Below are 22,924 nucleotides of genomic sequence, written 5' to 3' on the forward strand. Positions count from 1 at the left end.
TCACCCCTCTTTTAACGTTTAATAAAGACTCAAAAGGCGGGGCCCTTGCCCATACCCCGGGCCCCCTAACTACATTAAGAGGGAACCCTGATTTCCCTCCAGGTGAATCCAAAAACTTCCTGCAAACCGAATGGCCCTTTGACGAAGTATTAGCCCTTCAGTTTTATTCCAATAAGAAGCCCATCACCCTAGATAAGCTCAGATTGATCACTAAAATGGCCTAATTTTCTGTTTGGACTTACAGGCAAATCCACCATTTTTTAGAAACCTCTACCCAGTTAGCAAACTGAACAAGACAACTTACGCCCTTTGAATTGCTTTGTTATCGCAAAACCCAACAGAGACACCTCATTTTGCTGCTCTACACACTCCTCTCGGGTAGTCCAGCCTCAAATCCAGTGCCCTCACAGGTGGCCTGGAACAGAGACCTACAGGTATCCCTCACAACAGAAGACTGGAACACAATTCACGAGTACGCGCATAAGGGCTCACTAAATGCTGCTATCCAAGAGAACGGATACAAAGTGATCACAAGATGGTATAGGACCCCGTCACGCCTCCATAAATTCTCGCCTGCCATCCCTGATATCTGCTGGGTATGCGGGTCGGGGGGTGGGCACTATGCTTCATGTGTGGTGGGACTGTGAGAACCTCCAACCTTTTTGGAGGGAGGTATATGGTCTCATAACGCATATCACTACATTCACCTTGGATTTCTCCTCAGCCCAATTCCTCCTCCATCATACATCCTTATCTAAAAAGAACTACTACAAATCTTTGGCCATTCACACGGTCAATGCAGCAAGGCTCTGTATCCCCAAGCACTGGCGGTCCTCGTGTGCTCCAACGATCAGAAAAATGGTTTGCAAGAATCTAATCCCAAGATCAGGGATATGGAGGAGTTGATCCATATCTCACAAGATAGAATGCACAAATTCCCAACTACATGGGCTTGTTGGAATCATTTTATTACCACCGACAAATACCGCCAGTATCTCTAACAAGGTCACTCTGCGTAGCCCTTGTCGGGCTACAGGATACCAAGGGTGTGGAAACCATGGCTCCCTTCCCTGAACACTCTCCCCACGTACTCCACCCCACCCCCTGTCTCCCCTCCCTCCCTCCCCCCTTTGTACCAACACCTCTGCTTATTCCTCCCCTCTCCCTACTATAGAGCCTAACTCCCCCTTCCCCCGTTCCTATCTCTAATTTCGCTCTCTTACCCTCCTCTTCTTCCCCCCCCCCCCCCCCCTCTTTTCCTCCTCTGTCTATCACACTTTCTTCTGGTACTGTACCTTTATCTCCCAATATTGACCAGTCGAGCCCAGACTTTTCAACTAAAGTTATGACACCTCATATGCCTTAGGGGGATACAATACACCCTGGTCTTTGTGCAGAAATGGCTCCATATTCCCCTCTCTCCACCTGACTTGTCAGGGATAGACTTTGGGGGGAGGCACAAAGTGAAAATGTTGCCCTCTGCCCTCCGACGCCCTCTTTGAATGTCCTAGCTTGTTCCTGTTACTGTACTTTGATTTACACCCCCATGTTGTACACTTTTAAATGATGCCAGTATACTGTCCTGAATGTTGGCTGGTTTTTTTTTTTTTTTTTTTTTTAAATCATTTTTATTAAGTTTTTGAATTCCATGTGATACAAAGAAACAATAAAAGGAAAGAAAAAAAACTAAACCATTATAAATGACAGTGATCTGTGGTTGTTATTACATATCGATAACTAGTACTAATCGAAGTAAATCAAAGAAATCAATCTAGAAAGATCAATCAAAAGAAAAAGAAAAACAAAGAGAGAAAAATAAAAGGAATAATCAGACCAATGTAATTCAAGGAGATCACCAACTATTATAAAACATTATTGAAATTCGCTTACAAGTAACAGCACATTTTCTGTCTACTGGCTTTTCTCATGAATCCATAAGTATGAACTCGAACAGTCACATTTAAGGATCAACCTAGAATTCTATTCGGTCAGCATCCCTTAGATTACTTGGACCTCTGTGTGGCTCCCTCTGCACCCCAAATTGGGATCACGCTGTGACAGAGGGGCCACCCAGAGTAGAGTTAAATGACATTAAATGGGTCGTAGAGTGGTGGACGTTCGATTTGGGATCTGTTCAAGGTATCTTGCTGCTACTTAAAGTAGTGATTATTTCTTATACCACTCTGTCCAACATTTCCACTGTAAATCAAATTTTTTGCCACAAGATTTCCTGAGAGCTAGTAATCGTTCATAATGATAGTTTAAATTTATTTGAACTAAGACTTCTGATGGATTTGGGGATAGTACACTTTTCCAATGTCGGGCTATAACCAACTTGGCCGTGATAAGGAAGTGTGTCACTACTATGCGGAACTCGGGTGGGTAATTATCAATACCTATATGGAGAATTGCTAAAGCCGGATTAGGGGGCTGTAGTACCCCTGTAATTTCCGCAAGTATACTAAATAATTTCCTCCAGTAACTAGAGACGTTTTTGCAGTGCCAAAATATATGTAGTATGGTGCCTACGTTGCCGCAGTCTCTCCAACATAGAGACGAGTGAGTTGAGAACATTCTGGCTAATTGGTGGGGGGTTCTATACCATTTATGTAAGATCTTCTGTGTGAGTTCCCAATGGCTAACACAGCGTGAGGCCTTATAGTTATATCTGAGGGCAGAGCTCCATTGACTAATGTCATAGCTCTGGTGTAAGTCGTTCTCCCAAGTAAGCATAGAGGGAGATTTCGTTAGAAGTTGTTTGTGTTGTAAAGTGTTATATAGAAGGGATATACCTCTATCTCTGGAGTTATGAGAAACATAATATTGCCATATAAGTGTTTGAATTTCAATAGTTGGTGGTGGGGATCTCGATAGGAATGATGATACCTGGTTGTATAGAAATTTGCCGGTTTGGGGCAGGTTGAAGTCGATTCTCAAGGATTCAAATGATTTTAGTGTTCCCTGGTTGTATAGCTCATCTACCCATGCTATTCCGGAGTTTTCCCACGTGGCGATGTTACTGTACGGTAGTAGTATAGTTAAAGTTTGAATCGGGAGTCTAACATTAGTGGAAGGCTTCCCCATCAGTTGCTGTTGACAGAGGTGTCTCCAGGCTGTTATGGTCGCTACGATAGGAGGAGAGAAATGTGTCAAGGGTCTGAGTTTCCAAGCGTCTGCTAGAAGAAGGAGACTAATAGGGTGGGTGTTTGTAATAGACGCCTCAATGTCTACCCATAGTTGTTCAGGGTTGGGGAGGAACCAAAGTTTCGCCTTTGCTAATATAGCCGCCCAATAGTAATCTTTAATGTCAGGGAGGCCCATGCCTCCAGCTTTCCTATGTTTTATAATTTTGTGGATTGGGCATCTGGCTCTCTTGCCTTGCCAGATGTACTGTTTAAGGAGTTTTGTTAATTCATGGAAATGTGAGGCTTTATATGGTATTGGGAGAGTTCTAAATATGTAGAGAATTTTTGGCAGAATTAACATTTTATATGATGCTATTCTACCTGCCCATGACAATTCAGTGCGTGAAATTTTGGAAAGGGTTAATTTAACGTCTTGTAAAAGAGATTTCATATTGACATCTGCTAACTGGGATAGATTTGCTGTTAATAGGATGCCAAGGTAGGGGATCTGTGTAGAAGTCCATATATAGGGGTACATTTTTTTCAGATGAGAGCTCGTGTGAGGGTTTAGACCTAGATCTAGTATAAGGGATTTGGTAAAATTTACCTTGTAAAAGGATATCTGTCCAAAAGCTTCTAAGATAGCATGTGTAAACGGGAGGGATACTACTGGATTCGATAAAAACAAGATGATATCATCTGCGAATAAGTTCACTATGTGTTCCCTTCGTTTAGTTTTTAGTCCTGAAATTCGTGGGTGGGTTCGGATGGCCTCCGCCAGGGGTTCTATCATCAGATTAAAAATTAGCGGTGATAAAGGGCACCCCTGACGGGTACCATTCGATATGTTGAAGGATTTGGACAAGAGCCCCATGGTAAAGACTTGGGCAGAGGGATTGGAGTAGAGCGCCAAAATGGCTGACAAGGCTTCGTTTTGAAAGCCAAATTTACGTAGAGTCGCTTCCATATACAGTGGTGTGAAAAAGTGTTTGCCCCCTTCCTCATTTCCTGTTCCTTTGCATGTTTGTCACACTTAAGTGTTTCGGAACATCAAACCAATTTAAACAATAGTCAAGGACAACACAAGTAAACACAAAATGCAATTTGTAAATTAAGGTGTTTATTATTAAAGGTGAAAAAAAATCCAAACCATCATGGCCCTGTGTGAAAAAGTGATTGCCCCCTAAACCTAATAACTGGTTGGGCCACCCTTAGCAGCAACAACTGCAACCAAGCGTTTGCGATAACGTGCAATGAGGCTTTTACAGCGTCCTGGAGGAATTTTGGCCCACTCATCTTTGCAGAATTGTCCTAATTCAGTTACATTAGAGGGTTTTCGAGCATGAACGGCCTTTTTAAGGTCATACCACAACATCTCAATAGGATTCAGGTCAGGGCTTTGGCTAGGCCACTCCAAAGTCTTCATTTTGTTTTTCTTCAGCCATTCGGTGGTGGACTTGCTGGTGTGTTTAGGATCATTGTCCTGCTGCAGAACCCAAGTTCGTTTCAGCTTGAGTACACGAACAGATGGTCGGACATTCTCCTTCAGGATCTCTTGGTAGACAGCAGAATTCATAGTTCCTTTTATCACGGCAAGTCTTCCAGGTCCTGAAGCAGCAAAACAGCCCCAGACCATCACACTACCACCACCATATTTTACTGTTGGTATAATGTTCTTTTTATGAAATGCAGTGTTCCTTCTACGCCAGATATACTTGGACACACACCTTCCAAAGAGTTCCACTTTTGTCTCATCGGTCCACAGAATGTTGTCCCAAAAGTCTTGGGGATCATCAAGATGTGTTGTGGAGAAATTGAGACGAGCTTTGATGCTCTTTTTGCTCAGCAGTGGTTTTCTCCTTGGAACTCTGCCATGCAGGCCATTTTTGCCCAGTCTTTTCCTGATGGTGGAGGCATGAACGCTGACCTTAACTGAGGCAAGTGAGGCCTGCAGTTCCTTGGACGTTGTTGTGGGGTCTTTTGTGACCTCTTGGATGAGTCGTCGCTGCGCTCTTGGGGTAATTTTGGGCGGCCGGCCACTCCTGGGAAGGTTCACCACTGTTCCATGTCTTCGCCATTTGTGGATAATGGCTCTCACTGTGGTTCGCTGGATTCCCAAAGCTTTGGAAATGGCTTTATAACCCTTTCCAGACTGATAGATCTCAATTACTTTCTTTCTCAATTGTTCCTGAATTTCTTTGGGTCTCGGCATGATGTGTAGCTTTTAAGGATCTTCTGGTGGACCTTACTGTGTCAAGCAGCTCCTATTTAAGTGATGCCTTGATTGTGAACAGGTGTGGCAATAATCAGGCCTGGGTGTGGCTAGAGAAATTGAACTCAGGTGTGGACAACCACAGTTATAGTATGTTTTAACAAGGGGGCAATCACTTTTTCACACAGGGCCATGATGGTTTGGATTTTTTTTCACCTTTAATAATAAACACCTTCATTTACAAATTGCATTTTGTGTTTACTTGTGTTGTCCTTGACTATTGTTTAAATTGGTTTGATGTTCCGAAACACTTAAGTGTGACAAACATGCAAAGGAACAGGAAATGAGGAAGGGGGCAAACACTTTTTCACACCACTGTATTCCCATTGGACCCTATCGAACGCCTTCTCTGCATCTATTGAAAGAAGCAGAGAAGGCGTTCCCCGAGCTCTAGCTTGGTGGATGATATTCAATAGACGTCGTGTAGCGTCTGAGGCTTGCCTCCCCTTCATGAATCCGGTTTGGTCCGGACCCACCAAGGTAGGCATAATATCGTAAATTCTGTTTGCTATCACTTTCGCATATAATTTAACGTCTCCGTTGAGAAGAGAAATAGGGCGGAAGTTGGCAGGGGTATCTGAGGATTTCCCTGGTTTGGGTAATGTAATGACATAGGCCTTTAGCATTTCAATAGGGAAAGATCCGGTTTTCCTAGCTATATTGAATATGGATATTAAGTGTGGAGATAGTATGGTACTGAAATGTTTATAGTAGGCATTGGAGAGGCCATCTGGGCCTGGGGATTTTCCCAGAGGCAGTGATCGAATTGCTTTCTCTACTTCCGTTGGGGTGAATGGGGTTTCCAACTCCTGGAGTTGTGTTTGTGATAATGAGGGTAGTCGGATTTTGGCTAAGAAGGAATCTATACTCTCTTTTGTAGGTGTATTCGTGTTTGGGTCCAGGTGTAAGTTATAAAGGGAAGCATAATAATCTGCAAATGCATCCGCAATTGCCTGAGGATGTTCTATCTTTGCCGAGGTCGTGGGGTGGAGCAGGTATGGGATCGAGGTTTTGAAGCGTTTATCCTTTAACCGGTTGGCCAGAAGCTTCCCCGCTCTATTGTAATTCCCATAATAGTTTATTTTGAGTCTTTTCATGGCTTGTTCGTGTTGAGCACAGTACCATTCCCTTATTTTGTATCTCACATGAAATAGTTTGTCGGCTAGGTCTGGGGAAGGGTTAGATTGATTTGTTTGTTCTAAAGAGCGAAGTTCATTTAATAGATCGTTTAGTGTAGCAGATCGAGATTTAAGAATTTTGGAATTGAGTTTTATCAGGACTCCTCTTATAAAAGCCTTATGGGCATTCCAGTTGGTGAAGGGACTAGTATACTCAGGGTCATTAAATCTAAAGTACTCTTCCAAATGTTGGGAAATTTCTAATTGGAGTTTTGGGTCTTGCAATATCGACTCATTATTCCTCCAAATGCGAGACGAAACTTGGGATCTGGTCCCCGCAATGCAAATCAACACAGGGGCATGGTCTGACCAAGTGATATCTAGAATAGAAGATTTTGTGACCCTGTGGAGCAACTCCCCATCAGTAATAAACATATCTAATCTGGAGTAGGAATTGAATCTTGGTGAATAGTATGTATACGATCTCTCGTTTGCATTAAGGCAACGCCAGGCATCATATAGTCCTTCCTGTAGTAGGAGTTCGCGGAATTTGGGAAAGTGGTTCCTGACTCCAGATGAGGTATCTAAATCTTTATCGAGAATCATATTAAAGTCCCCACAAATCAGTAAACTTCCAACTCGCATCGACTCCATCCGCTTAACAACTTTCTTAAGGAACCTCAGTTGGTGCGAGTTGGGAGCATATATGCAAGCTAAAGTAATAGGGATCTTATTGACATTACAAACCAATATAATGAACCTGCCATCGGGATCGATAAAGGAATCTTTAAGGTCAAAGTTCACTGAATCTTTCACGGCTATCATGACTCCTCTTTTCTTTGCCGCTATGGAGGAGCGGAAGATGGACGGAAAGTTCTGGTGTGTGCAAAGCGGCGTGAACAGTTTGTGGAAGTGGGTTTCTTGCACTGCCAGGATGTCAGCTTTCTGCTTGATTGCTTCAGTCCAGAGGGATCGTCTTTTAGCAGGATGGTTAAGTCCGCGCGCGTTAAGCGATAAAATATTGATATTCATGGGTTCAAATTAAAGAGCGATATATAATCTCGTAGTTACGTAAGAAGTGGTTTACGGTCCAGGACATATCGTGTTTTGTATAGGTGTAGTATCTTGGGCCCAAATTGCGAGGTAGAACTATAACAATTATTGTGCAGCATCTGTTTCGAGAGGTTTCGTATTTACGCAGGTTGTGTCCATGAGGATCGAAGTATAGCAGGTAGGGATACAATGAACCGTGGTTAAATAGGATTCTTAGGGATATCAGAATGTTGGTCGTATTCGTATGCCAGTACCATGACATGTATAAGCGCCAAAAAGAACATGAAAGGAACACAGTCGGAACAATGAAGAAAAGAAAAAAAGAAAAAAAATGAAAACAGGAGAACTGGGGTAAGAAACAAGACCCATACGGGTCAGGCAATATGAATGCCCAGGGTGGGGGTTTACGGTACGATAACATGTACCAGGAATGCTCAGGGAACTTATTTGGAAGCTATGGAGAGGATGACCATGCTGTAAGAACTCAAGTGTGAAGAGCTCTGGATCTACGATTTTGTTTTACTTGCCAATCGGGATGCAGTTTGGTCGGCGGTCTGGTGGACGACTGAGATAGGTCCGGATGAAGGTCTGGCGGTAGGATCTGCCAGGTTCTCAAGAGGTGCAGCCCTTCCTCTAGTGATTGGATGAGATGGGTGGAGCCGTTGAATGTCACTTGCAGTTTGGCGGGGTACTTCCATTTATATAGGATCTTGTGGTTCCGCATGGCTTTGGTAACTGTCGCCAAGTTGCGGCGAAGTTGTAAGGTGTGTTGTGAGAGGTCTGGTAAAATCTGGAGATTGCAGGCCGCCTCCGGGATGTTTTCACCTTTTCTAAGCGTCTCCAGGATTTTTTCTTTGGTGTGATAGAAGTGCAGTCGGAGTAAGACATCTCGGGGTATTTCCTGGGGTAAAAACGACGGTTTGGGGACCCTGTGGATCCGGTCAATCGTCAGATCCAGCGGAGACAGTGATGGGACCATTGCTTGGAAGAGGTCCTGGGCGTAGGATGGCAGTTGTTGTGTTAGGATTGTTTCCGGGACCCCTCGGATCTTTAGATTGTTTCTACGGGACCGGTCCTCAAGATCTGCCATTTTTAGTTGCATTTTGTCGATAGTTTCTTGTTGCATTGCGTGCGAGTCCACCAACGCATTAAAAGATGAGGTGACGTCGCTCATACTGGTTTCCACTTGGTGCACTCTTCCCCCCAAGTCATTAATCTCAGCTCTGCATTGATTTAAGCAGGCTGCCATGTCGGATTGTAGGGATGACCTCAGTAACATTAACAGTTCTTTAAGTGTGGTGTCAGAGATAGGCTGACCAGTAGTCGGGAACTGTGCGAACGGATCCACGTGCGGTTGTATGGTCGTACCTCCGCCAGTCGAATCGGTCGTTTCTAAATCCGTTCGGTTAGACGCTCGTGCAGGGTCAAGTCTAGGCTTAGACTTGACAGGGCTTCGTGACGATGGGGAAACGTTCGGAGAGTCCGAATCCGAGGATTGTGTACCTGTTTCCGCGTCCATCTCCACCACGTGTTCCGCTCCGGGTTTCGTCTTAGGTGACGATAGATGGTGAGAGCGTCTCCCTGCGTGTCGGCCTCCTCCGCCATCTTTCTGTGGCCCGCGGCCTACCGCCGGAAAGAAATCCGGTAATTTCATGGTGTTGGCCGGGTGCTGTGTTCTCCTCCGCATGTTCGCTAGGTCGGCGGGAGTCTCCCGCGTCGCTGGTGTTTGATGTGCCGGCCGTGGGATGCGAGTAGCGGGCTTGAGGGCTAGAGTTCCCTGAGCATTGAGCGGAGCTCTTTCAACAAGCGGCCATCACGTTGCGCGGTCGCCACGCCCCCCCCCAATGTTGGCTGGTTTTTGATTACTTTTCTTGTTCTGTATACTTATATATGCAATGCCTGTGCTGAATAAAACATGCAAACTCAAACAGTTGTGTTCAAGGGACAACAAAAAGCAACAAAGTACATGTTCATCAGCATACATAAATTTGAATTTAACCTGTGCTGAAAAAACACCATGCTAAAAAAGAAAAAATTAATAAAGTGTTCAAAATAGTCCAAAAAGTAGATCCTTAAACATGAGACCCAAACCCAGTTTACTTCTCACAGCATAGCCCCACACGATAGCCAAGGAATAATAAAATGCCAGATGGCTGCTTACCAGAACCGTAGGATCTCTATTACGGAGATCTAATAGGCACAAATAGGAGGGATCACTCAGCCAGGGGCGGCAATTTCAAACATCCATCCAGATCCTCTCCTCCACTGGTAAGTGTAGACTCTAATCTGTTCCGTGGGACCCACGTTTGAGAATAAGAACTTGATCAGCTACGAAGCAATACCTGTTGCTTTCTCCATGTCCTTTCCACTCTGAATGGCCCAGTTCATGAATCTCTCTCTCCACATCTTCTTCATGGTGTGTGGGGATTTCCCCTTCTTCGCGAGTAGTGGGGTTTGTGGGGTCCTCAGGTGTCCTGATTCTTTTCTCCCCTATGTGAATAAAAAAATGTATACTTAGCACACAGATATTTGAGGCAAGAAATAGGAATATGAAACATTGCTTGGATGTGTTGTACAATTGTCTGTTTTGACAGAGTTCCAAGCTGAAAACATGTTTTTTTCCCTTTTTAAATCTGGACTACTTACCTTTTTTATTATTAAAGTTCCACACATGGAGAGCCCCTAGTATCCACTGGAGCACCTGTGTGGGACACCCTAAAAAGGGTGTTCTGGTGTCCCACACTATTGCTCCTGCATCCAGATGTGTAAACAGCTTCTGGGTGTCCTCTCCTTACACTGAATCAAGTTTGCATTTCATTCTAGTTACAAATCCATCTAGACAACAATGTACTAAACTTATTTTAATACAAATAGGCATGAACATATGTAGTTAACCTGCATCTGCCAAAAACATCATATTAGTGGGGGAACAAACAATGTTTACTACTAGGGATGAGCTGAACATCCCCCGGGTTCGGTTCGCACCAGAACTTTAGAACGGACCGAAAATTTGTGCGAACTTTAGAACCCCATTGAAGTCTATGGGACTCGAACGTTTGAAATAAAAAGTGCTAATTTTAATGGCTAATATGCAAGATATTGTCCTAAAAAGGGTTTGGGGATCTGGCTCCTGCCTCAGGGGACATGGGTCAATGCCAAAAGTTTTTTTTTAAAACGCCCGTTTTTTTCAAAAGCACTGATTTTAATGACGATTAAAGTGAAAAAATAAGTTAAATATTCCTTTAAATATCATGCCTGAGGGGCGTATATAGTATGCCTGTGAAGTGGCATGTGTTTCCCATGTTTAGAACAGTCCCTGCACAAATTAACATTTAATGGAAAAAAAGTCATTTAAAACGGCTTGCGGTTTTAATGTAATATCTGGTTCCAGCAATATGGATGAAAATCATTGAGAAAAATGGCATGGGTATCCTATCCCCCCTGCCCATTACCAGCCCCTTTTGTGTCTTGTACGGATATTAAGGGGAACCCCGTACCCGTATTAAAAAAAAAAAGGAAAGGCGTGGGCCCCCCAGGCCCTATATACTCAGAACAGCAGTATACAGACGGTACAAACAAGACAGGGACAAGTAGAATCTGTTTATAATTTTGAACTGGTACATTTTTAAAGAGTAGCTCCAGTCAAAAAATCTATTTTTAAGATTTTTGGAAAACACAGGGAAGGGTTATCACCCCTGTATACATTTTTTTGGCCGTCCGTCTTTTTTCATCTCACTTCCTGTTGTTTCCTTCTGTTTGCAAGTAGGAGATGTTTGTAAGTTGGATGATAGAAAGTAGGGGCTTGCCCTATATGCTCTGCAGAAATGGGGGCCTAAGGTATTGGTGTTGCCACAACACTGTAAGCCCTTAAAGTGACTCTTGACGGGCGCTGGAGTGCTCTGCTTTGAATGATTAGATCAAGAATTCTAATTACATGCCATTGTTGAACAGTGGTATAAAAATTGGGCCTCTGGTGGTTGTGCTGGTGGTGCTGGTGCCAAAACACTATAAGTCCTCACAGTTGCTCTCGGTGGGTGCAGGAACGGGCCCTGCTGTGAAATATTATATCAAAAATTGTAATTACATGCCCTTGTTAAACGGGCTGAAAAATTGGGCCTTACGCACTGCTTGCTGGTGCCACAACACTGCAACCTCTCCCAGATACTCTAGTTGGAGTGCAGGAATGAGCTCTGCTGCAAAGCAGGCCATCAAAAATTGTATTACATGCCCCTGTTAAACAGGGGCTGAAAAATTAGGCCTTAGGCACTGGTGCTGGTGCCACGACATTGCATCCTCTCCCAGATACTCTAGTTGGAGTGCAGGAATGAGCTCTGCTGCAAAGCATTGCATCAAAAATTGTAATTACACGCCCATGTTAAACAGGAGCTGAAAAATTGGGCTGGTGGCATCACCCAGAACCAAAAATGTTGTTCCAAGATATCAGCGGGATCATTGAGGAGGAAGAGGATAGTCAGTAAACATAACAGGACAGTAACTCGGCATCATTCATCTTTATGAAGGTCAGTCAATCAACCGACAGACGCACCCTGTGATCGGTTACAAAGCCTCCAGCAGCACTGAAGGTGCGTTCCGAAAGAACACTCGATGCAGGACAGGCCAGTAGCTCAATTGCATACAAGACCCAGTAAGCCAGAGGATTTTCAGTGGGAAAGGTGTCCAAGTCTGACCTTGCCCCTAGGTATTCCTGCACCATGTAAATCAGACGCTGGCGATGGTTGCTGGAACCGATCATACCTTGGGGCTGCATACTAAAAAATTGTCTGAACGCATCAGTCAGACGGCCACCTTCTCCACAACTCCTTCTGTGACTGACCGAAGCCTCAGCAACACGTTGTCCAGGACCAGGATTTTGTAACCTCCCAGTCTCTGGGAATGCGTTGCACAGACCTTTCTGCAAGGCCTCCCGGAGATGTCTCATCTTCTGCTCCCTCTGCGACGGCAAGATAAGGTCCGCAACCTTACCCTTGTACCGTGGATCAAGGAGAGTGGCCAGCCAGTAATGGTCCCTCTCCTTGATCCGAAGAATACGAGGATCCTTCTGCAGGCTTTGCAGAATCAGGGAGGCCATGCAGCGTAGGTTAGCTGAGGCATTCGGTCCGGAGTCCTCTGGGTCACTAAGGACAACATGATCTGCAGCCACCTCCTCCCAGCCACATAGAAGTCCATGGGTTTCTTGGGACTGTAAATCATCCCTACAAGACTGCTGCTGCTGCTGAGTGCCAGGCTCTACCTCCATGCTGACACAATCCTCCTCCTCATCCTCTTCCTCCTCCTTGTCCTCTTCCTGTGTGATGGGTGGCACAGCAGGAACACTGTCGGGATAAAGGGGGCCTTGAGAGGCAAGGAAGTCCTCCTCTTCCTGCCTCTGTTCTGCCTCAAGTGCCCTGTCCATTATTCCACGCAGTGTATGCTCCAACATGTGGACAAGAGGTACAGTGTCACTGATGCATGCACTGTCACTGCTCACTATCCTTGTGGCCTCCTCAAACGGTGACAGGACAGTGCATGCATCCCTGATCATGTCCCACTGGTGTGGTGAGAAAAAACCGAGCTCCCCTGACCCTGTCCTGGTGCCGTAGTCGCACAGGTACTCATTGATGGCCCTCTGCTGCGTGTGTAGCCGCTGCAGCATGGCCAACGTTGAGTTCCACCTGGTGGGCATGTCACATATAAGGCGGTTCTTGGGCAGGCTCAACTCCTTTTGGAGCTCAGCCAGCCGAGCACTGGCATTAAATGATCGGCATAAATGCACACAGACTTTCTTTGCCTGCTTCAGGACATCCTGTAAGCCCGGGTACCTGCCCAGGAACCGCTGCACCACCAGGTTAAGGACGTGAGTCACACAGGGCACATGGGTCAGTTGTCCCTGTCAGAGGGTGGAGAGGAGGTTGGTGCCATTGTTGCAAACCACCATTCCTGGCTTAAGCTGGCGTGGCGTCAACCACCTCTCAGCCTGCCCCTGCAGAGCTGACAAAATATCAGTGTGGCTCCTGTCCCCCAAACAAACTAGCGCAAGCACGGCATGGCATCTTTTTGCCTGCGTACTTGCATAGCCCCTTGAATGCCTACAGAGCACCGCTGGTTCCGAGGACAGAGCACTGGAAGAGGCCATGGAGGAAGAAGAAGAGGAGGGGGTGGAGGAGAGAGGTGTGTCACAACAAGTAGTAGCATTTTGGAGGTGTGGTGGCGGAACAACCTCCAAAACTACTACATCCTTTCCAGCTGTCAGAAGAGTGACCCAATGAGCCGTGAAAGATAGGTAACGTACCTGTCCATGCCTGCTGGACCTTGAGTCAGCGGTAATATGTACCTTACCGCTGACCGCCCTGTCCAGCGTGGCAAGAACATTGCCTTCCACATGCCGGTAGAGAGACGGAATTGCCTTCCGTGAGAAAAAGTGGCGTTTGGGGACCTGCCACTAAGGAACCTCACATTGCACAAACTCATGGAAGGGGCCGAGTCTACCAACTGAAAAGGCAGCAGTTGAAGTGCTAGCAATTTAGCCAAGCTAGCATTCAACCACTGGGCATATGGATGGATGGGAGTGAACTTCTTTCGATGGTCCAGCAGCTGGGACAGGGAAATTTGCCTGCTACAATCGGACGTGGGTGTACTGCTATCAGAGTGCCTGCAAGTACTTGGCTGTGACACACCTAATTCTACACCTTCATTCCTCTCAGTGCAGGTTTCAGAGAGGACTGAAGGTCTAGTGGGGTTGGAGATCCCAGCTGATGAGGAGCAAGGAGAGGTCCGCTTTGTTCTTTGGTGTGGGTCTTGAAGGTACGCTTGCCAATGAGCTGCATGGCAGGTCAACATATGTCTGCTCAAGCATGTGGTGCCCAAGCGCCTAATGTTTTGGCCACACGAGATACGCTTGAGACATATGTTGCAAATATGATGCACTTGTCTCAAAAAAGCCCCACACCAAAGAACTTTTGAAATAATGCGCAGAGGCAGCGCCCTGCACAGGCGGAGCTCTGCGGTGTGATTCAGTTGGTGTGCTGCCCCTAAACTGGCCCCCGGGGGGCATCCTGCCTTGTTGGAGATGTGCCTCCTCCTCTCTCCAATCAGGCACCCATGTGGAGTCAGTGACCTCATCCTCCCCTCTCTCTTCATCACTGGAGCAAACCTGGCAGTATGCTGCAGCTGGTGGAACATGACTGCCAGATTGCTGTCCTTCTTGAGCATCCCTTCTCTCTGCGCTCACGCTACTGCCTTCCTCTAGCTGAGTATCATCATCAGAGCCTTCAAAACACTGGGTATCCTCCTGGAGCATGTATCCAACACTGTGCTCAAATAGTTCGGGGACTCCTCAGGAGGACATAGTGGGTCTAAGGAAGGAGTGACTGATGATGACATTGAGAAGAGGGAAGAGGATGCATTGGCAGCTGCTTTGCTAGTACCCTGAGCCTGGGTGAGAGATGATGAGGAGGATGAAAAGGGCTTGGTCATCCACTCTACCAAGTCGTTGGCATGTTGCGGTTCAACATGTCCAGCTGCTGAAAATAAGGACAAGCGTGTCCCATGGCCACGTGCTGATGACGATGCACCGCGTCCACAACCAGCACTGTTGTCTCTAGACACAGAGCCTGCTTGCCCTCTTTTATTGGTTCGTGACTATCTGCCTCTCCTTGTTGGCCTTCCAGACATAGTAATGGCAGAGAGATGGGAAAACCAGCAATTGGGTAGTGTATATTGTGCTGGAGGCACACAACACCCACTAATTCCTGCAGATGCCTGTATGATAGAACACCAGCAATAAAGGGTAGATACAGGTGTATACTGCGCTGGAGGCACACAACACCCACTAACTCCTGCAGATGGCTTTATTAGAGAGCAACAGCAATATAGGGTAGATACAGGTGTATACTGCGCTGGAGGCACACAACATCCACTAACTCCTGCAGACGCCGAGCTGGCGCTGGCGGCCTTATATAGTGTGGGGCGTGTACTAAACCCCCTGAGCTATAATTGGCCACAGGCATCCTGCCCGTGGCCAATTATGGCTCTCCTCGCTGCCGGCGCTGTGATTGGCCAAGCATGCGGGTCACAGTGCATGCTTGGCCAATCATGAGCCAGCAATGCACTGCGAGGGTGCAGTGCATTATGGGCCGTGAGAGCCATACGTATTTGGCGCGAACAACCCACAGAGTTCTGGCTTCGCCGAATGGGCGAACAGCCGGTGTTTGAGTCAAATGTGCGTTCGACTCGAACACCAAGCTCATCCCTATTTACTACGAATAATTACTGTGCCCACGAATCTGAAACTTGCCATTTTAAACTGTACAACAGTAAAGAAAAACACATGGAGCAGAAATAAAGTATTAATAATAATAGGAACACAAGCACTCTCTTGATCCTTCTGTACTAATCTTGCTCCCTCAAATTCAGGTCTGACCAGGTCCTCAATTGCTCCTTGGATCGTCGTACCCCAAAATTCCTGTGCAGACTTCTCACAACTTTAGTCACGATCTTGGCCTTTCTCACATTTGGGTTAGGGTATGGTCCATACTTCCCATCATAGTCGGCCCTCTTCAAGATGTCCACCATCTCCACCATCTCTACAAAGGACATATTTGAGGCCTTATGCCCCATACACACTATCAGATTTTCTGCTGATTTTTTTCCTTCAGGTTTACCAAAACCATGTAATGCAAGGGCCTGCCTGATTGCATACAAATTGAAACTCCTAAGGTTTGACCTCCATATATTATATGGTTTTGGTAAATCTGAAGGAAAAACTCAGCAGAAAAACTGATAGTGTGTATGGGGCTTTATATCTCCTCCTGGATCTGGATCTGCCTTAATCCGGGCTTTCCTCCTCATTGCTGCTATTATCACACACCTGCTGTTTCTCCGCCATGTGCTCTCCCACTGCGCCAAAAGAGAAAGGGCAGGGAATACACTAGAAAGAAGGTCAGGGGTGGAGTTTCACGCATGCGCAGTGTATATAAAGCATAACACGTGTGCTTCGTAAGTAAGATCTGTGAGTGGAGGATGGAGTAAACAAAGGTCCAATTTTAACTTGGGGCATCAGCGGTTAGTGGCCTATACTGCTTATAGATTGATGCCTATATTGGGACAAGATTAGGAGAATTGAGCATTAGGGTTTGTCTTCTGTTGTGTCTTTCAGAGAAAATGCATACATTTACTGACCCAGACGTCCTGCCAAACTTTATAGACATGTACAGGGAGCTGCCATGTCTGTGGCAAGTCAAACACTGAGAATACTCCAACAAGCTAAAGAGGAAGGCAGCGTTGGAGAAACTGTTGGAATTGGTGAAGCCGCTGCATCCAACGGCAGACATCACCTATTTGAAGGCCAAAATTGGTGGTGGTATGGTCGTTCCCGGAATCCAGTGGCATATGGAAGGCCTGCTCACGTTATCCCCACGTTGAGAACTAATCGGTATCCATGGGCACATTTTGGCGCGAACGGACGCACGCGGGTGCGTGTTGGTACGAACGGGCGCACACGGGTGCGCGATGGTACGAACTGGTGCGCGGGGTCACGAACGGGCGCACGGTTACACGCGGGCGTGCGCAGACACGCCATGCGACCGTTCTTGGCGCCCAAAGGGCTACTTAAGGAACCTGTTACTGTGCCTCCTTGCTGTCCAGTCTACAGCGTGTCCGGTTATTCTGTCCTCTGCTACCTGATTGCCCCTGATTCCTGTTACCCGGCTTGTTCCTGACGACGTTTGCTTGCTGCCAGCCTCTGACCTCCGGCCTGTCTGACTACGCTTCTGCCTCTTCCTGTGAACCGTTGCTGCCTGCCTGTTACCGACCCGGCTTGTACTTTGACCTTGCTTCTGCCACCTGCTGTTCCAGCCTGACCGCCTGTGCCTGCTGCTGTCTGCCACCTGCTGTTCCAGCCGGACCACCTGTGCCTGCTGCTGTCTGCTGTCTGCCACCTGCCGTTCCAGCCTGACCGCCTGTGCCTGCTGCTGTCTGCCACCTGCTGTTCCAGCCTGACCGTCTGTACCTGCTTCCGTCTGCTGTCCGACCAGTCTGCCGGGTGTCTACATTCCAGCTCTCCTGTGGTTCCTCCACTACTCAAGGTCCGGACCTGTCCTTCTCCTGTTCGGCACTTGTGCCCTCTGACTTCCTGTTCCCACCTCCAGGGATTCTCGAGCCAGAGGCTTACGAGAGGCCGCTCCCTGCATTCTGGGCTCCTATACCAGGTACGTGACAGGTGGCCTGATGAGCACATATAATAGGGATCGCAAAAAGGTCCAGGATTCCATGAGATCAGGAGCAGCAGCAGATGACGTATATGTACCCAGGCTCTGGTACTACGACAGACTGCGTTTTTTGTCAGACGAGAGTGAACCCAGGCCATCACTATCTACACTTCCTTCCACACTTCCTTCCACATCAGATGAGGCCTCAGAAGTCCAACCTAGGCCTTCCACCCAGGAAGAAGATGTGGAGGAGCCCAGTTTGAGCCAGGTATAGCATTGTTCAACATATTTCTTGTCAAAAATTGAATGATGTTAACTAGATGTTATTATTGTTCACTAATTTCTGATTCAACAATGTGGTTTACATATCAATAGACAATAGCAGCTAGGGATGAGCTTCGTGTTCAAGTCGAACATACGTTCGACTCGAACATCGGCTGTTCGCCCGTTCGGCGAATTCCGAACGTTATGGGCCGTTCGCGCCAAATTCGTGTGGCGCTCACGACCCACAATGCACTGCGATGGTGCAGTGCATTGCTGGCTCATGATTGGCCAAGCATGCACTGTGACCCCCGCATGCTTGGCCAATTACAGCGCCGGCAGCGAGGAGAGCCATGATTGGCCACAAGCAGGATGCCTGTGGCCAATCATAGCTCAGGCTGTGTAGTACACGCCCCACACTATATAAGGCCGCCAGCGCGGCGGCCTTGTGTAGTGTGTTGGCATCTGTAGCAGTTAGTGGGTGTTCTGTGTACCTTCAACACAGTATACACCGATCATTATTGGCCGATTTTTCGTTCTTGCTCTTCTGTAGTGGTTGTTGTCTGCGTGCCCTGACCACAGTATACACCGCTATATTCACCTATATAGCTAACTATCTTGCTCGTTTTAAATAGAGCTTTCAGTCAGTGTTAGGAGATTGTGCGTGCTGTCTGCGTGCTCTGAAAAAGACGGACGGCAAAACAAACTTATACAGGGGTGATAATCCTTCCCTATGTTTTCCAAAAAGCTTAAAAATAGTTTTTTTGACTGGAGCTACACTTTAAAAATGTACCAGTTGAAAATTACAAACAGATTCAACTTAACACAACAAACCTACACAGTCCCTGTCTTGTTTGCACCGCCTGTATACTGCTGTTCTGAGTATATAGGGCCACACGTATTTCCTTTTTTTAATATGGGTACGGGGTTCCCCTTAATATGCGTACAAGACCCAAAGGGGCTGGTAATGGGCAGGGAGGGCTACCCATGCCATTTTTCTCAATGATTTTCAACCATCTTGCAGGAACCAGATATAACATTAAAACCGCAAGCAGTTTTAAATGACGTTATTTCCGTTTAATGTCATTTTGTGCAGGGACTGTTCTAAACACGGGAAACACGTGGCACTTCACAGGCATACTACAGACACCCCCCAGGCACGATATTTAAAGGAATATTTCACTTTTTTTTCACTTTAATCGTCATTAAAATCAGTGCTCCCGCCAAAACGGCCATTTTTAAAACTTTTTTTTGCATTGACCCATGTCCCCTGGGGCAGGAGCCAGGTCCCCAAACCCTTTTTAGGACAGTATCTTGCATATTAGCTGTTAAAATTAGCACTTTTAATTTCGAACGCTCGAGTCCCATAGACTTCAATGGGGTTCCAAAGTTCGTACGAATTTGGGGTCCGTTCGAAAGTTCTGGTGCGAACCGAACCGGGGGTGTTTGGCTCATCCCTAATAGCAGCCAAAACTGATTGGGACAAGAATGAAAAATGCTAGGGTCAGAATGATAGTCTTTTCTATTTGTTAACAATTTGCAACAGCAATGAGCTCAAAACTGTGTGTGACTGATGACCAAAAAACTAAAACTATGTCCCATTTTCATACACAGGAAAGCCTCAGCCAGGAGGAGGCTGTGGAAAGTGGCAGCCAGGAGGTGGCCATGCCCAGCAGTCTGACTGAATCCCAGGTTCCTTCCCTTCCAACAAAAAGGACCAGGAAGGCGAAGAACCTGGAGGAGTCAGTGACTGTTTTGATTTGGCAGGCTACTGTGGTCCTCACAACAACCCCTGGTGGCCCCGAATCATATGGCTGTCTGACAGCCAGTAAACGGAAAGAAATGGAGGTGGGCCAACGTTCCATCTGTGCAGAGATAATAATTCAGGCCCTAAACAAGGAGATGAGGGGCTACCTCACAACTAAAACCCACCTGTGTGAGTTGGAGCATATTACTCCTCCACCACCTCCAATAACACAGCCACCCAACCCATGACAGCAGCCTGGAAGGAAGTGTTGAGAGTGATGGCTTGGGTTTGGTGGGGTCTGGCAAAGGATGCAGGCTGTTGTAAGACCACAGCCTGAGGACATATATATCATCTGCTGCTGCTCCCGATCTCTGAGTCCTGGACCGTATTGTGCTCCCTATTAAATGGACTCCTCAGGTTACCAATTTGGCCTGTCAAATAAATGATGTCTGCCCTGGGTATAAAGGCTTCACCAATTCCAACTGTTTCTCCAGCATTGCCTTCCTCTTTATTTTGTTGTGAACCCTAATACATTTACATTTTTGGTTTGGACAAATACTTGGCTATGTGTTTTACTTCCAAAAGGACAGTTTGTGAGTAGGCAGGTACATTTCAAAAATACAATGTCAAATTAACAAGGGACATCAACCAACCTATTTGGGGTAAAAAAATACAAGATAATAATGGTGTTGCGGTAACTTGACACACAAAACGACAAAAAAATATTATAGAGATCACTAGAAAAGTAAAAAATTAATTTTTCTGGAGATATGTTAACAAAAAAAGCAGGTCACTATAAAAAAATGGAGCAGATGAGATTTTGGATAAAGTGTTATTCATATGTAAGTTTCGCTTTTGCCCCAGAACAGTAGTGGGGTTCTAAGGGTTAATTATGTAAGTTAACTTTGACATCAGTTTGGCTGGGTTGTGTTAAAAGTTCTGCTTGGTCATGTGTACAGTGAAGTGCGCATGACAAGCCAGAACCAGGCCTGGTTCTGAACCAATCAGTGGGTGTGCCGGGCCCCGCTGAGGAGTCTGGGAAGGCGTAATTAAGATGTTGAAGTCACGTGTTGAGTAGGAGTTTATGAGGCCCAAGTGGTCTGTTCTTGTTTCCTGGACCGGGGTAGCCCTGTGAGGGGTCCCGGTCACGGGCTATTCGACATCCCGCAAGATGCTTCTGTTGGTTACCCCCAATAGACCCACCTGGTCTGGGGTAGGGATCCGTCTGTTCCCGAGTCTCAGAACAGGCTGGTCCGAGGCACAGTAAATAAGGGAGGATTCAAGGTGTCCTGGTGTGCTCTCGGCTTGGAGGGGCACCCTAGCTCGTGAAAGTGACTGGGGGAGGACTCTTCAGCTGAGGGCCGACAAGTGGCATCCTGAGAAGTGCCTGGTTACTGAGTTGGGAAGGACATTGACGAATCCACTCTTTTTCCAGTACTCTCAAGGAGACAGAGAACATTCCAGATACTGAGGAAAAAGGTTCCTGTTCACTTTCAGTTACAACTTGTTCAAGTTCAGAGATTTTACAAGTTCTGAATCAACGTGCTGATTGCCATGATCTCTGGCTAGAGATCTGTTCAGCTTTGAAGTGTCCAGCTGCGAGTGGCTACTCTCTGGGTGGTAATAGAGACATTGTTATGTCTGCAGTTCAAGGTGCCTGAGTTCTTCACCCGTGCCCTCTGTTCCTATACGAGACTGTGTTGTTGGATGTTACCCCTGCAAAATAAAACCTTTCAAAAGGACTCTATTGTTGTTGGGTATCAACTCTGGGAACCCCTAGACGTGAAAGAACAAGCCAATCGGAGGTAACCGGTAAGCCCAATAAGTTAAGGCCACCCTACAGAGGTTTATGGCCACTACACGTGGGGGCTCGATGTCCAAGATTTACAATTACCTTGCAGGGCCTTGGAACAGAGGGTGAAGAATGTTTTTGAACTGCTCCATAAAGATCAGCGTAATTTTGGAGAGACTTTCACTGAGGTGCGTAAGCATGGAAGGAGCCTCTACCAAAAGCCCACAAAATTACACAGGAGCCAGCGCCAAGTAGGAGGAGTTTAGGCTGATCTTTTCTCCGCACGAGGCACCGCGTGAGAGTGTATTGCGGAAGGAAGGAGTAAGTTTGTTTTCTCTGAGTCTGGAGAAAAGTTTGAGAATGCACCGATCTTTGCACGCACAGCCAGCACCTAGACTCAGGATGCCTACAGTAAGGGGTCCGGCGAACGTGCAGATGCCTGGGATGGTAACTACGGATACGGGCATTCGGTTGCTGCCACAGGGGTAGTTTGTCCTATGCAACATAGGGGAAGTTGAGGCCCTCGGGATATTGTGCATGAAGTGTGATGGGTTGATCATCAACCCCCAGCCGTTCTAGAGATGTCGGAGGTGTGGGGACTATGTGTTCAGGGTTGAGCAGCCTACTGCACCACCCAGGGCCTTTCGATATGAATGGGCCATGGGTGTTTCCACGGAGGAGTCTGTTGGATATGCCCCAGTGTTGTCTTTCGGGGCTCAGACTGCCAAGAGTAATGCTGCCCCCACCGAAGCTCTGGAAACCCTTGCGGAGGTTGCGGATATGACCCCGTGGAAGAAGGCTGCCGCTACAGCATGGGCCGTTTAGGCAGAGGAGCAAAGCAGCAAACCCCGCCACCGCAGAGGCAGGCCTGCCTCCTGCACCCCGAGGCCAGATATTTAGGGGAAATGCAAGCCGCGGGACTCTGCAAGTGCTGTTATGGAGAATTACCTGCCTGCAGGAGACTCCTTACCTGACTCGCCAGTTGAGACCGGCTCCGACGAGGGAGACGACTGGTATTTTGAGCCAAAGCTGCCATAAGTAAAAGGTTTTAAACTTTTAAAGTTTTTGCTAAACCGAACTGTTGCCGGTGCATGGACACTGCCAGAGAATGATGGGGTTGTTGGGCCCCTGAGACTTTTAGAGGCGGGTTGCAACAGAGTATGGACTTGACCTCTCCTGTGTTCTTAGGTGAAGTCATGGACATTGTGAAAGAAGTGACATAGGAAAAATGTTCGGGACCATCCCAAGGTCTCAAAGTCACTGCGGAAGATATCTTTCACATAGAAAATGCCAAACGGATTTCATGACTGTTTCTTGCATTTGAGCTATGGTCGGCATATTTATTGTGATA

This window comes from Lithobates pipiens, unplaced genomic scaffold, assembly GCF_037356315.1.
Source record: "Lithobates pipiens isolate NorthernLeopardFrog02 unplaced genomic scaffold, aLitPip1_a1.2 Scaffold_1, whole genome shotgun sequence".
NCBI lineage: Eukaryota > Metazoa > Chordata > Amphibia > Anura > Ranidae > Lithobates > Lithobates pipiens.